This window comes from Notothenia coriiceps, unplaced genomic scaffold (genome assembly GCF_000735185.1).
Source record: "Notothenia coriiceps isolate Sejong01 unplaced genomic scaffold, NC01 NC01_scaffold00018252, whole genome shotgun sequence".
In the NCBI taxonomy this organism is placed as follows: Eukaryota; Metazoa; Chordata; class Actinopteri; order Perciformes; family Nototheniidae; genus Notothenia; species Notothenia coriiceps.
Window position 1 is genome coordinate 167,542 of NW_011350953.1, and position 12,647 is coordinate 180,188.

Consider the following 12,647-nt stretch of genomic DNA (forward strand, 5'->3'; position numbering starts at 1 on the left):
ACTGGCATCCCGGTGTTCCCTGTCTGGCTTTGTTGTCCTCCCAGAGCAGTGTTTTGATATTGTTTTTGCTCAAGGGCAGCGGTCATGTGTGACATCTGAGTTCGACAGAAAACGCAAACAGCGATCATCATAAAAGTTCAATCTGAAAACTGTCTGACAAACAAAGGGATGAAAGGGACCTCTGTTATTAGCAATTGTGCTAATCATAATGATATCACCACACTGTTATTAAAGATATAACCACATCATTAGTTTAGCTTTTATAGTGTGGTTTAGCAGCTGTCCTAGCATCACTGTTTCCTAAAATGTACTTAATCTACATTGCATGGCCAGAACTTCTCTGGAGGCTTTGGGAGAACTAAGTGATCAGTCCAGGGGGCTACCATCTTTTACATCCTGTTCCAGCTTTGTTCCAGGCACTACACTGAATATTTTCCAGGGGGCACTATTGAGCTAAGAGAGAGACACACATGAGCCAGAGAGAAACACTTAAGAAGGCTGAACATGGAGGTTAAACGTAAATAATCAAAACCCTATTGATAATTTTCAGCATGTATATATATTTTAAACATTTATACTATTTCAGCAGCTGAAATTAGTATCGGAATCCGCTTATTCAAATCATAGCCTTCATCATTTCACTAAAACAACTTTGCTGAGATATAAGCTTGGCTTTCTTCCATAGAGCAGAGTGAAGAAGTTTGCTAAGTAAAACGCTTGGGTGCGACTGTATGTATCTGGGAGCACCGATCAGATCCAGCACACTCATAACGCAATAAAGTCACGCCAAATTGTTGCTTAGCTTAAAACATAATTGCTCATTTGACAAGCATGACAAGTCTCTTAAAGATAAATTTTTGGAAGAGCTATAAATGATTTGACATCTCTACTCTTTGAAGTTGTAATGGGTTAAGAGAAAAGGGCAGGGGGGGGATTGATGTGATGGAGCTTTTATAATAAATTATATGAAAGAAAATTAAAAACCCAACAACAAAATTAGACAGCAAATATTAATTTTTGTCTAGGGGACATTCAAATGGGCCTTGCTAGAAAAACCTGTTTAAATCACAATCTAAGGAGAGATAAAAGATTGAACCAATCATTGTCACTGCTGCATCTGAAAATCAGCTTGGCAGCAGCTCGGTGACACGATGAAAGGAGAGTCCACAGCTGAGGCCATAGTGTTGCCGTCACACAGACTTTAGGCTGCCTGATGGACAGATCAGATGGACTGGGCAGATATTAGGAGTGGGAGTAGGATATGACTGGGATACAGATGAGGCTTGTCAGAGCGGGGGTGGTGGTTGAAGTGGAGATGGGGGGTGGGGGTTCATATCCAGGGAGACTGGGCGAGCAGCAGTATGCAGGTGGTGGCTGGCTGGTGCTCCTCAGCTGGGCTTGCCGCCAGCTTGGCCCCTGGGTGCCCCGCTTTGAATTCAGTCCTTTGTGCTGCCCCAGGGAGGTCAGACAAATTCATGTCTCATCATACACTGAGATAGCAATGATACAGGGTAATGACTCAGCTGCAATTTCAACCCTGTCGCCTCGGCAGTAGAAAATATTCATCAAAACAGCTTATCTGATGTGTGAACAGCTTATAGATTGTTTCTTAAATAAATATTCTTATGTATTTTAGATGACCTTATTTGCATGTTTTTAATATGAGTTGAAATCACCAGCAACATCTTTGTATGCCGTCACCAAAAGCATATATTTTAATATAAAGACAATGTGTATTTAATATAATGTAGACAATTTCAGCCTTTCGAATCAATTCATTGCTGCTCTGCTTGGTCAATTGAATTAACAAATGGATATTTTTTTAAGAAACCAGTCAAATATTTCCTCACTGTAATGTTGCCACATGCCAAACTGTTTAATTAGTGGAATTGTAATTTCAGTAAAATATGCAAGCAGGCATTTTAATCTGTCAGTAAATTGAGATTTATTTTTTAATCTGATTTAAACGCTGACATCTTCTTCACTGATAAACTTGCCCGGATACTCCAACAGGCAGACAGCACACATACACACACAAAGTATTTTATACGTTTTTCTTTTTTTTTTGGAGGCGCAGTGCGTCAGTGGCCTGGGTGGCGGCCTATTTAGACCCAAGTCAGACTAGTGGACAGGCTCTAATGAGAAGCAGGAGCAGTGAGGTGGGAGTGGGACTGGCTCTAAGGGAGGGTCACACGGGGTTAACTATCAAAGATGAGTGCAAACCTATCCCTGTGGAAAAGACTCAGAAGAAAACATCACCCTGCACATGCTAAGCTCCCCAAACTGGGAGTTCCTCAGCTTAATTAATTCAAGACACAACCCCCCCCCCCTGCAACCGAAAAAATATTGTTGCTTTACTCAACAGAGGACTGAATGCTTACACACTTTAATGTCATGGTCACTTAACTTGAAGACATTTCTTAGCCCATGGTGTTCATTTTGATCAACTTTGATTGTGCCAGAGAGAAAACAGCAAATAAGCTTTAAAGTAATCACATTATTAGCTGATGATCACTGGTTTCACTAAAAGAAAGGAAACATATTTGTGTATAAATATTGAGTGAAAAAATATCTCGAAGAAAGACTACACAAGTACATATGGTTAACCTCATAAAAAAAAAAAATGTATCATTGGAGTTGGAAAGATTTGTGTGGGTATATTGAGAAACACCCAGCACATTTTGGCAAACCACATTGTGATAGACAGTTAAAAACCCCATTGAAAAATAAAGACAGATGTGGAAGTTAAGAATTAGGTTTGTAAGAAACAGTGCCTACAATGAAGTTGTCTAGACGGCTAATTTTTATGATGAAAAACGGTCCAATGTACAATACGCAACACAGTGAATCCTACCAAGTTTACCCCAATTTGTCATACGTATATTACAAGAATCCTGCAGTAATTTAACCTTTCGTTTGGTTAACATGTAATTCCTAGTTAAGCTCAAAGCTAGAAGCTGTCAACACAAGGCTGATTGTTGCTACTGTTTAAATCTTTATTCTCAAACATTTTCATCAAGAAATTGAAAGAATTTAAATCAGACCTATGCATCATGTTCATTAGCATTGTAGAGGTTTCTGCAGCTCACTTATGTAAGACTTGAGCAATAATACAGCTGTTGACACAATACTGGTTAAACTACTGCAGCATTTCAGATTACATTTATTAACCAATTGCATCACACCTAAAACATTTCAATTGTTTTTATGATGAGAATTCAGGCCGTAGCTACACATGCGCTAACCTCATAGCCGCTATCTTAATTTGCAATTGATCCTATCTCCCCTGTTGCAACCCTCGCAATGAGAACCCTTCGTCACAGTAACACATTAGTTTCCCTCCACTTGTCCAGACAAGGATTTCACTGGTAATGGCCCTGTAATGGTATACAGGTCTTTGGGCATTGGCTTTAAAGCTACATTATTGAACAGTCACTTCTTGACTGACAATTTGTGTACAGCTGACGAAATTGCAAAGCGGCAATTGGAACTGTCCGCTCAATCAGCCAAATTGAACCCAGGAACTGCCAAGAATGAGACTGATGAAAGAGAGAGTAAAAGCCTCGCAAGAAGACATGTCAGAAGGCCAGAATCAGTTCAACAGACAGGACTCTGTCAGCTATCACGATCTGGAACAGGCTAGCTTTCAGTTGCCTCGGAGAAAACACAAAGCTTTCTGTTCAGACATGCAGAATGTTTTTCGCACCTCCTTTCATAAAAAATATAACAGACAATAATCATTAACTGATTAGATTCGTAAGAAGACAATTAAGGACAATGTTTTCGGTGTCCAATTCTACAATACGAATTAGGAACCCCTCGTAAAAACGTGGCTTAGTTTTGACAGTTTACAACATTCTTACTGATCTAGATACGTAAGCACTCCAACAAATCCGCTCAGATTACTTTATTGTTATAGACCGGGGCTCCTCCTGCTGAGATCATTTACTGTTTTGGATTGTTTTCTGCAGGAGTCATGCTGAAATTCAAGCTCCCAGGCATCATGTATTAATCCGGTTTGATCACTGTGATGCCATTTGCTGGAGGATCTTTGTCGTGCACACTAAAGATGGCTGGCACCTGTCTCTGCAGATGCAGCCACTTCAGCGGCACCCCACGTGTACTTTGCATATTTATGTTTTAATTGTATTACAACCCGCATGGTCTATTAATGTTGTTCTGTTCCAATTGCTGGAGTGACACAAATATGCCATGTTTCCCGTCAGCTCTGGTTTGTTTCTGTTTGCTCAAACATGCAGCATAGAAAAGAGAATGTAAAAGGCTGTTGTGCTATTCTGCAAATTGGAATAAATAAAACTCACAAGTGCCTTGCAGTGTTAAAATAAATAATATCCGTGTGAATTGTAAATCATAGGCTCACCTCAAGACGTCATACCAGAATGAGGGGAAGCCAGACTCATACGTTTCTTTTTGGAATGGTTCATATTGTCTTTGAAGATGAATCACTTTGCACCTCCCTTGAATGACATTGAAGTGGTGTATATCTATTATCTCCTGCATCATGCGAGACAGTTTGAACACAAAGTGTGGACCGAGAGGATGGAATCCAATGAACCCAAGGCAAGTTGACGAGAAAACGTCAAGAAGAGACACGTACACCTTCAAAGGGCAAGCCACAGGCAAGGGTTTGTGGGTAGGTTTCTGCTGTGTACAATGGCAGCTCTCTGTCAGGGCTTGCTGCCTCCTCCTGAGCCTCCAGTTCCAAAACAGCCGAAGAAGAAAATCAGGGTCAATCCTTCAATCTGACGCCTGACACCACTGCTGCATGGCTCAAAATGCTCTTTTTGAGTCTGGAGTTATGAAATAATGAAACCATTTTATCAACATTTACAGACATACAGAACAACAACTTAAAGCAATATTCTGTCATTTTGAGGTAAAGCTTATTCACTTTCTTTCAGAGAGTTAGTTGCCGTAGATTGATACTACTCACGTGTGTTCGTTAACTTTAAGGCCACTGCAAAGATTACACTGCAGATTAAACTAGAAATATTGCTTTAAAACGTAATATTTAGATGCACTGGAAAGAGGATTTTAGTACCTTTGGAAAAAACAAGGCTAACTCTTTCCCTTTGTTTTCAGTATTTATGCTAAGCTATGCTAACTGGTTGTTGGCGATTACCTTTTATTTACCTTTAAGAAACGTTGTAATCTTCTTGTTTAACTCTTGACGTGTACCAAAACAAGACTATTTCTAAGTATGTTGAAATATTATTTTAAACATGCTCAACAAATGATTCATGCTCATATGCATATAAATCAAACAACAGTAGGCCTACTCACTTTCAAAAAGGGCTTTTTTTTTTCAGAAAGCCACAGTATTAAGCTATGAATTTGGCAATGAAAGTATTTCATAACAGAGTTGTACTTATTCTATTATAATGCCCTGCTCAGTGGTTAGCGCTCAACGCCATAGAGCTGGTCACGTCTCGCTTGTCAGCAGAGGAAGTCAACAGAGAGGCTTCGTTGAGGCGGGCACCGTTGGTCTGATGACATGTATGAAGGTGGGGGCGAGGAACATGTGAAGTCAGATACTGCCATACCATCATGGGAGTCAGCTAGTCGGTGCCCGGAGGAAGCCCGGAGGAAGCCCAAGACACGAGGACCCGGAGATTCAGAAGCCTATTCAGACGCGCCACAGCCAACGTCTGGCTGCACCAAGCAGGAGCTCTGAGAAACCCGAGCCCAGCGCAGAGACGCACATGCTGATATGCACAGCAGAGAGGAGTGCACCGGCTGTGGCGAGGGCAGAGCTGAAGCTGGGATTAGGCCAGATATTACTCCTTTCAAAAAACTCCACAGTACACGGCTGTGTTCAGCTCTGGTGGCTCCACTTAGCTGACTGACTGTAGTGTAATCAATATTTACTCATAACGGCCACACTGGGAGGTCACGACCTTTGGTGTTCGTGACTGGTTGTAATCTTGAGTTAGAGCTCATAGATCTATCAAAGAGAAGAAAAACATTACTCTCTCTGTACAATTACAATAGAGCGTTTAATGACAACAATAACAAAATATCTATTGCTTGTAAGATATATCGTAGCTCCATTCCACTTAAATTCACAATCAGTGAAAACCTGTTTGCATTTTATTTATCTGTTCAAACCGTCAGTGAGTTCTTCTACTGGTGGCTAGGCCTTAAAGGTCACGCTGTGTTTATTACACCCTACAATTCATCTCTAAATCCATCTTCATTAAACACAGAGCAGGGACAATGGCCTTCCTTGCACTTTCAACACTTAACCTCACCATGCACAACAATATTGTAAAAGTGCAAATCTCTCTCCAAAATGGCCCCACAGTTAATAATTAAGCTGTGACATTTGGGAGAGACACCAAAAAATCCATATGGTGAAATTTACTAACCTTTTGAAAAGCTAGCCAGAGGAGGCTGTTCATCTGCAGGTTTATTTGGGTCGTTTTAGTCCTTATAATAAAACTGTCAAAACCACACCAAAAGGCCGGTCTGTTGGACAAAGGATGATTGCCTGCTGTTAACTGGAGGAGAGCACGAGGCTAATCAATGCACTCCAAATCAAAGCTCTATTAAGGGAGCTCCATGTCTCTTGGGGGGGATTGGACAGAACGACACAACTGACAAATGATATTCATATGTAACATTATGGATTATAATTGTCGTGATGAACTGGTAATCATGTTGGTTCTTGCTACAATAAAAAAGGTCACAATAGGGCAGAGTAGCACAGACCGCTGTCTTCTGAAAACACTGATTATCAAGTTAGAACGGGTCATGCAGGAGGTCAAATGTGGCCCAGCGGTCATTAGATGATCTCTGTGCAATAGCACTCACTAGATACTGATTTACAGTTTTATAAAGATCGCTGGGATTGGGAATCACTAGATTGGATCTAATTTATATGAACAAAGAAAAAGTATAGACTTCATTTATAAATTGCAAGCTGAAGGTCAAGCTTTATTTTCAGAGCAAATGTCTTGTAAGTCGTTAATGGCCTCCAGAAAGTCTCTCATTTGAGTCATTAGAGGAATATAATAAATAGGGCATACATGACAGGAAATGTGGCAAATACAGAATTCCTAGCAGTTTGGTTAAGCCCTCACTGGCTGTTGACTTTCAGATTTACTGTCCACACTGAACCCTCAGCATACACTGCCGGTGATTTATAGCCTCACAGGTGAGTTCTGTCGAAACATCCAGGGCTTAAATGTACAGCTCAGGGCTCACCTTGTCCTGCACCGTGTCCCACAACCAGAGCTAATGTTTTTAAGCCATGTGTGAGCCAGAACAGACTGCCTCCTCTCCTCTTCAAGTTAATCCAGAAACAGAAAGAAGGAGTTACTGTGAATTCAAACAAGCTTTCAGATTATACTGATAAAATTCTCTTTTACATGCAAAAATGTTTTGGGGAGAGAGGAGTGTAACATAAATGGGGATCTTTATTGACACGATTAAATTGCTGGGTATCCTGAACTGCATTGCGCACTCTCGTACAGCTCTTGTGGTTAATATGATTACTGCTTTTATCTGCCTCAGTGACTGATTGAATTATTTCCTCTGGTTTGACATTTGCACACCAATGCTACACACTGATGAATACAAGTTGGTGTTGTTAATTTGCCAGAAGGTAACTTAAGTCAAGGAGTAGTTTTAAGCCAGCAGGTATCAGGTTACTGTGCATGTCATGAAGTGTACACATGTCAGTACTAATTACAAATCACCCTTTATATGTTCTGATTGCTCTATGCTGTCATTGAGTCCCTTTTCCAAGAGGAATTACATGTGAGCATACATGATTAATTTAACTACGCAGTATTACACCATTGCCAACCTGGAGCTGATATACTGGTTATAGGGGCAGGATGTGTGCTTGAACTCAATTTTTTGAGAGCTTTATAGGATCTAATATCACTTTGCTGTTTGCTAAAATACTGAACCAAGGACTGATCAAATAAACACCATATTTACGTTTTTGTTTTCCATGTTTTTTAAGCCATACTTGGATGACATGTATGTCAGTAGGCTATGTCAGACCACAACTTTAGTCCACACTGAAATATCTTAAGAAATATGGGATGGATTTCCATAAAGCTTCCAACAGACATTAATAGTTCCCAGATAATTTATCCCCCGACTTTTCCTCCACCGCTGCCATAAAGTTCACATTTGTGGTTTTGAATGTAATTTCTCCATAAATATGGGATGGCTAGTCATTAGCACCAACCCTCTTGCCCCCCTCAGACTGAGTGATGCAAAATTAAATCAACATTAATAGCGCAATCCTCCGATCAGAATTTACCCATGCAAAACTCTCCCATTAGCTTCAGTTGTGCATTATGTTGGATGCTAATTTACAAACATTAGCATGCTAACAAGCTTAACTATGGTCATCATGGGGAACAGTATAACTAAACATCAGCATGTTAGCATGCTAATATTTAGCATTTAGCTAAATGATTGCTGTGCTGAAAAATAAAGCCGAACAGAGCTGCTTGGATATTTTATTGAATTCAATGCTACATACAATTTTACCACGTCGTATTTTAGTGGAAATGGGAGGAAGCAAGTAGTGTTTGCTAAAACATATCAAACCAACGAAACATAACGTTGTTTTATTTTAGGAATTTATAGCAGAAAAAAGGGAATTTTCCCAATTTTTCTTGGTAAAAAATATTATACACGTGTGTAATTATTTTCATCTTTGATTTGATTATTAGACTTGAAATGTTTAGTTTGTAGCACACTGGTATACCTACATATGATAACATATCATCACATTGCTCAATTGCCAGATGAAATGGCAAATTCAAAGTCCACGGCGTCTTAGGTAGAGAGTGCAGGACTTGGATTCCAACATCAAGGGAGAGGCTCCTGGAGGTTAGGAGTGCTGGCTTGTGTTAGACCTTAAGGTCATCATTCCTTCGACTAATGCCCCTGGCATCACCTTCCTTCTTGACTTCAAACACCCTGGCTGCATTCCTAGACCATGTACCAATAAGCACTAATAATGCAGAAAAATGAAAACCAAAACAGATGGGTTCCAATAGTGGTTGGGATTACTGAGCCCTATCCAGGGCTCTATCTGCACCCCCTGGGCACTGAGAGGTGAATCCCATACCATCTTTTTCTCAGCACGGGAACAGAGGTAGGAGGTGGAAGAAACTGTTGCAATATGTTTACGCATGTACCAAAAGAAAATATACGGAGAGGTTCAAATGGTCACTGGAATACATATATTGGATCTGATAAATTCCTTGATTTTGGCTTTTCTTTGCATTTTTATGAATTACAAGATTTTGTTTGTTACTATTCCACTCTATAAGCAGTGTCTAAAAGTCTGTATCAATTGTGGTATTTCATGAAAATAGTTTCCTTCTGTGGGATCAATAATGTAACAGTAAACCACTGTTACTACATCTATGTTGGACAAACAATGCCTCATACCATGGCAGCCGTGTTTTGTACTGCTGACTGACACAATAAAGCAGCGCACTGCTGTGAGGACATGCTTGGATATTTGGCCGCGAACCCTCTCTATGGTCGAAACCGCAGCATAGTCTGTCATTTGATTATGCACAAGCCCTCAAGGCTCAAAGAATATGTGTCAGACGTTGGTTAAAAGTCTCCCTTAACAATTAACCACACACCATGGAAAATGCCCAACGAAAACACCCAAAACGCTCCCCCCGCTGCCACTGGGGACTAGCTGTGAACTCCTGTGAACTCTGTGAAATCATGAGAAGAAATCTAGACTGTACTGAACCCACATACGTCTGAGTGTCTTTGGCCCTTCCAAAGCAGCAATTAATTGGGCTTGGTTTGTTAAAAAATGTAAGATTGGTCTGTTATAAATGTGATGTTGAGAAATGACAATTGGGATAGGCAATTACATGAACAGTAAATTCAAAACAATGGGTATTTCAAAATAAAAGCGTGTCTCTTAATGAGTCACTCCCTGATTGATTTAGTGTGGAGTGATGTTGCTTTCTCCTCTGCTACTGAGGTACTAAGATTATTCGTTTAGGTCATGCTGTGCTTTTATGGGGTGTCTGGTGAGAATTTTGCTTAAATTACCCCGAATAACAAATCAGGCTCCCTATGTTTTTCATGGGCAGGGCAGGAGAAGCGAACAGTTAAGAGAGAAAATGAATCACAAACCTCCAATTGTGTCTCAGGTGGAACATTTCAGGATTTTGGTTATCTAATGAAAATATTGTCACTAGACTCATTTCCTATGCGGTGCCAGAATGGCAGAAGAGTAAATGTGTGAACAGTTTACTGAAGGTCGACTCTTAACTCGCTGTGAATTTGTGTGTGTGTGTGTCTGCAGCTCGGGTTTCGGCACGACTGTTTTCCTACCGAGGCCACACTTACCTCAACCTCTAAGTGTCGTCTTTGGCCGATCCACATCCAAGTGCCAGAGAACAAGCAGTGACATATTCACTTATTGGCTCCTTTTAGTTTGGCAAATTTAAGGTTTTGATCAGAAAAAGTGGACAGGAGGTGAGAAAAAGTCAGGGAGGGCACACAGGCGTAGAGTGTGGTACAAATGGTGAGTAAAATGCATCCAGGAAAATTATCTTTTACAATGTCTACTCCATGTGATGCTGTGTAAGAGCCTGAGTCGAGTCAAAGCCTGGATATGTTGGGAACATGTATGTACACAGAAATCAAATATATATTATAGATAATTCAATAGCTCCATGTTTGGAACTAATGTTATGTTGACGGCACTTCTGGTGGGGAAGGTAAGTGTTTTTTCCAACATGTCCAAGCGTGATTAATGATACTGTATATGATGTTTTTTTTAATCTTATCAGACATTTTTATAATTATACAACTTAGTTTAACTTATAAGTTATAACCTTGGTTTGTTTTTCTCTTTGTTACTACTTTGTTAACAACTCTAAAACTACCAATAAAGTTTTCATGAAACTTATGTGACACATTTTTCATTTATGGGAAGGCCTTCGCTGAGGTCTGTGCCCTCTCAGTGCCACTCTTATTACTTTTAGAGTTAGGTTTCCATGGTGGTGATCAAAACATTATTATAAAAATAACTGTGTTGTCAGACTTGATATACCATCTTCCCTGTTTCTCCTTTCACTAATGAAGATCATCTTGATTTTTTATCCTGGACAATTTCATGTTATCTCAACTGGGTGACTACACACTTATATTTACTTTACCTATTGTATTACAAACAACACCATATGTACTGTATAAACAACTCAGGCAATCATGGGTTTTTCTGTTTAGAACTGAAATTTGTATGTAAAAAAATTATATATATTTTCGCAAACTCATCATATGAGAGGATTTATAGTTTTCAGTATAATTATCACATTTCCACTACGATGTCAGCAGCAGCACCTTCTGTCCTCGTATAAACCTAAACACCTCTCTGTAAGCTCACCTGGCTTGCACTGAAAAGGGAGGGGTTCAAACCAATTGTACTGTCTATTCCGTGCAAACACAATGTGTGTGGAGCAGCCCCATCCATGTTTACTGTAAATGGGAGCCTTTGTCATGTCTGTTTACTCAACTAACTTTAATCCACATGTATACTAGAAACCTGGTGCAAAACCATTCATTGTCCACATAAGTCTGAATTAAAGTTACACACATATGCACACAGCAGGCAGACAGATAGTGAGTGTTCACCATGAAATGCTCTTCTTACATCTCCTACGAGGTGACATGAGATAATGAGGGCAAGGTAATAACAGTCGCAAGCACTTTTTTATTATTGTTGGGTTTGATCAATTTTTTTTATTATTTTGCACACTCAAAAAAATCGTATCCAATTGTCTTCCAGACTAAAATGATGTCACTGCACAGTGTTTCAGGGGATATTCGCCTACTGGTGTGACAAGTTAAGATAAATGGCAGTGTAACATTGCCAACAAGTCCAACACCTGGCTGTCAGATTGAAGACTTGATAGCAGAGATATACTGTATGTCCCAGACTGCGCTCACAGATATGACAATTTAATGCGCTCCTTCTGCGCAGCCAAGGTTATTAAACCCTTCGATGAGACTGACATTAGGACTATAGTGAGTCATGGTAACAGAACTTCATAAATGTACTGTTTATCTGCATGGGCATGTGACTACGCAGACAGTGGGTGGAAGCTTGCCTGGTCACATTTAGGAGCTGTCAGAGAGATGAAGGAGCACCCAGATGGTACTTCCAAGCAGCCGCCCGACAGGCCCTCGGGTTGTAGGTGGGGTTTGCTCTGTAGTCGTGCAGCTGTATTGGTCTGTCACCTGAACTTCTCCCCGACTTCACCCTCACTACATGTACATGTTTCTGCCTTGGTGTTCTCTTACACACTAGTCATTCCTTGGAACTGTTACAAGTTTTGAATTATTATGAGTTCAACTGTTGTATTTACAAAATGTGCTGCATGCTCATGGTTATGTAAGGCTAAATGAACTTGCAGCTCAAGGCTAAAAACAACAGTGCTAACATGCTATAATGTCAACCAAGTCTCACGGCATTTCGTGTTACAGTATAGTCACGACATTTAATCTATTGATTCGTGTTCACCAACACGATTTTCCCCTTTTTTTCGTGTCACACAGAACGATTAAAAAAAAAAAGCAATGTATTTCTATTGGTAGTATGTTTCGTGCCTGCACTA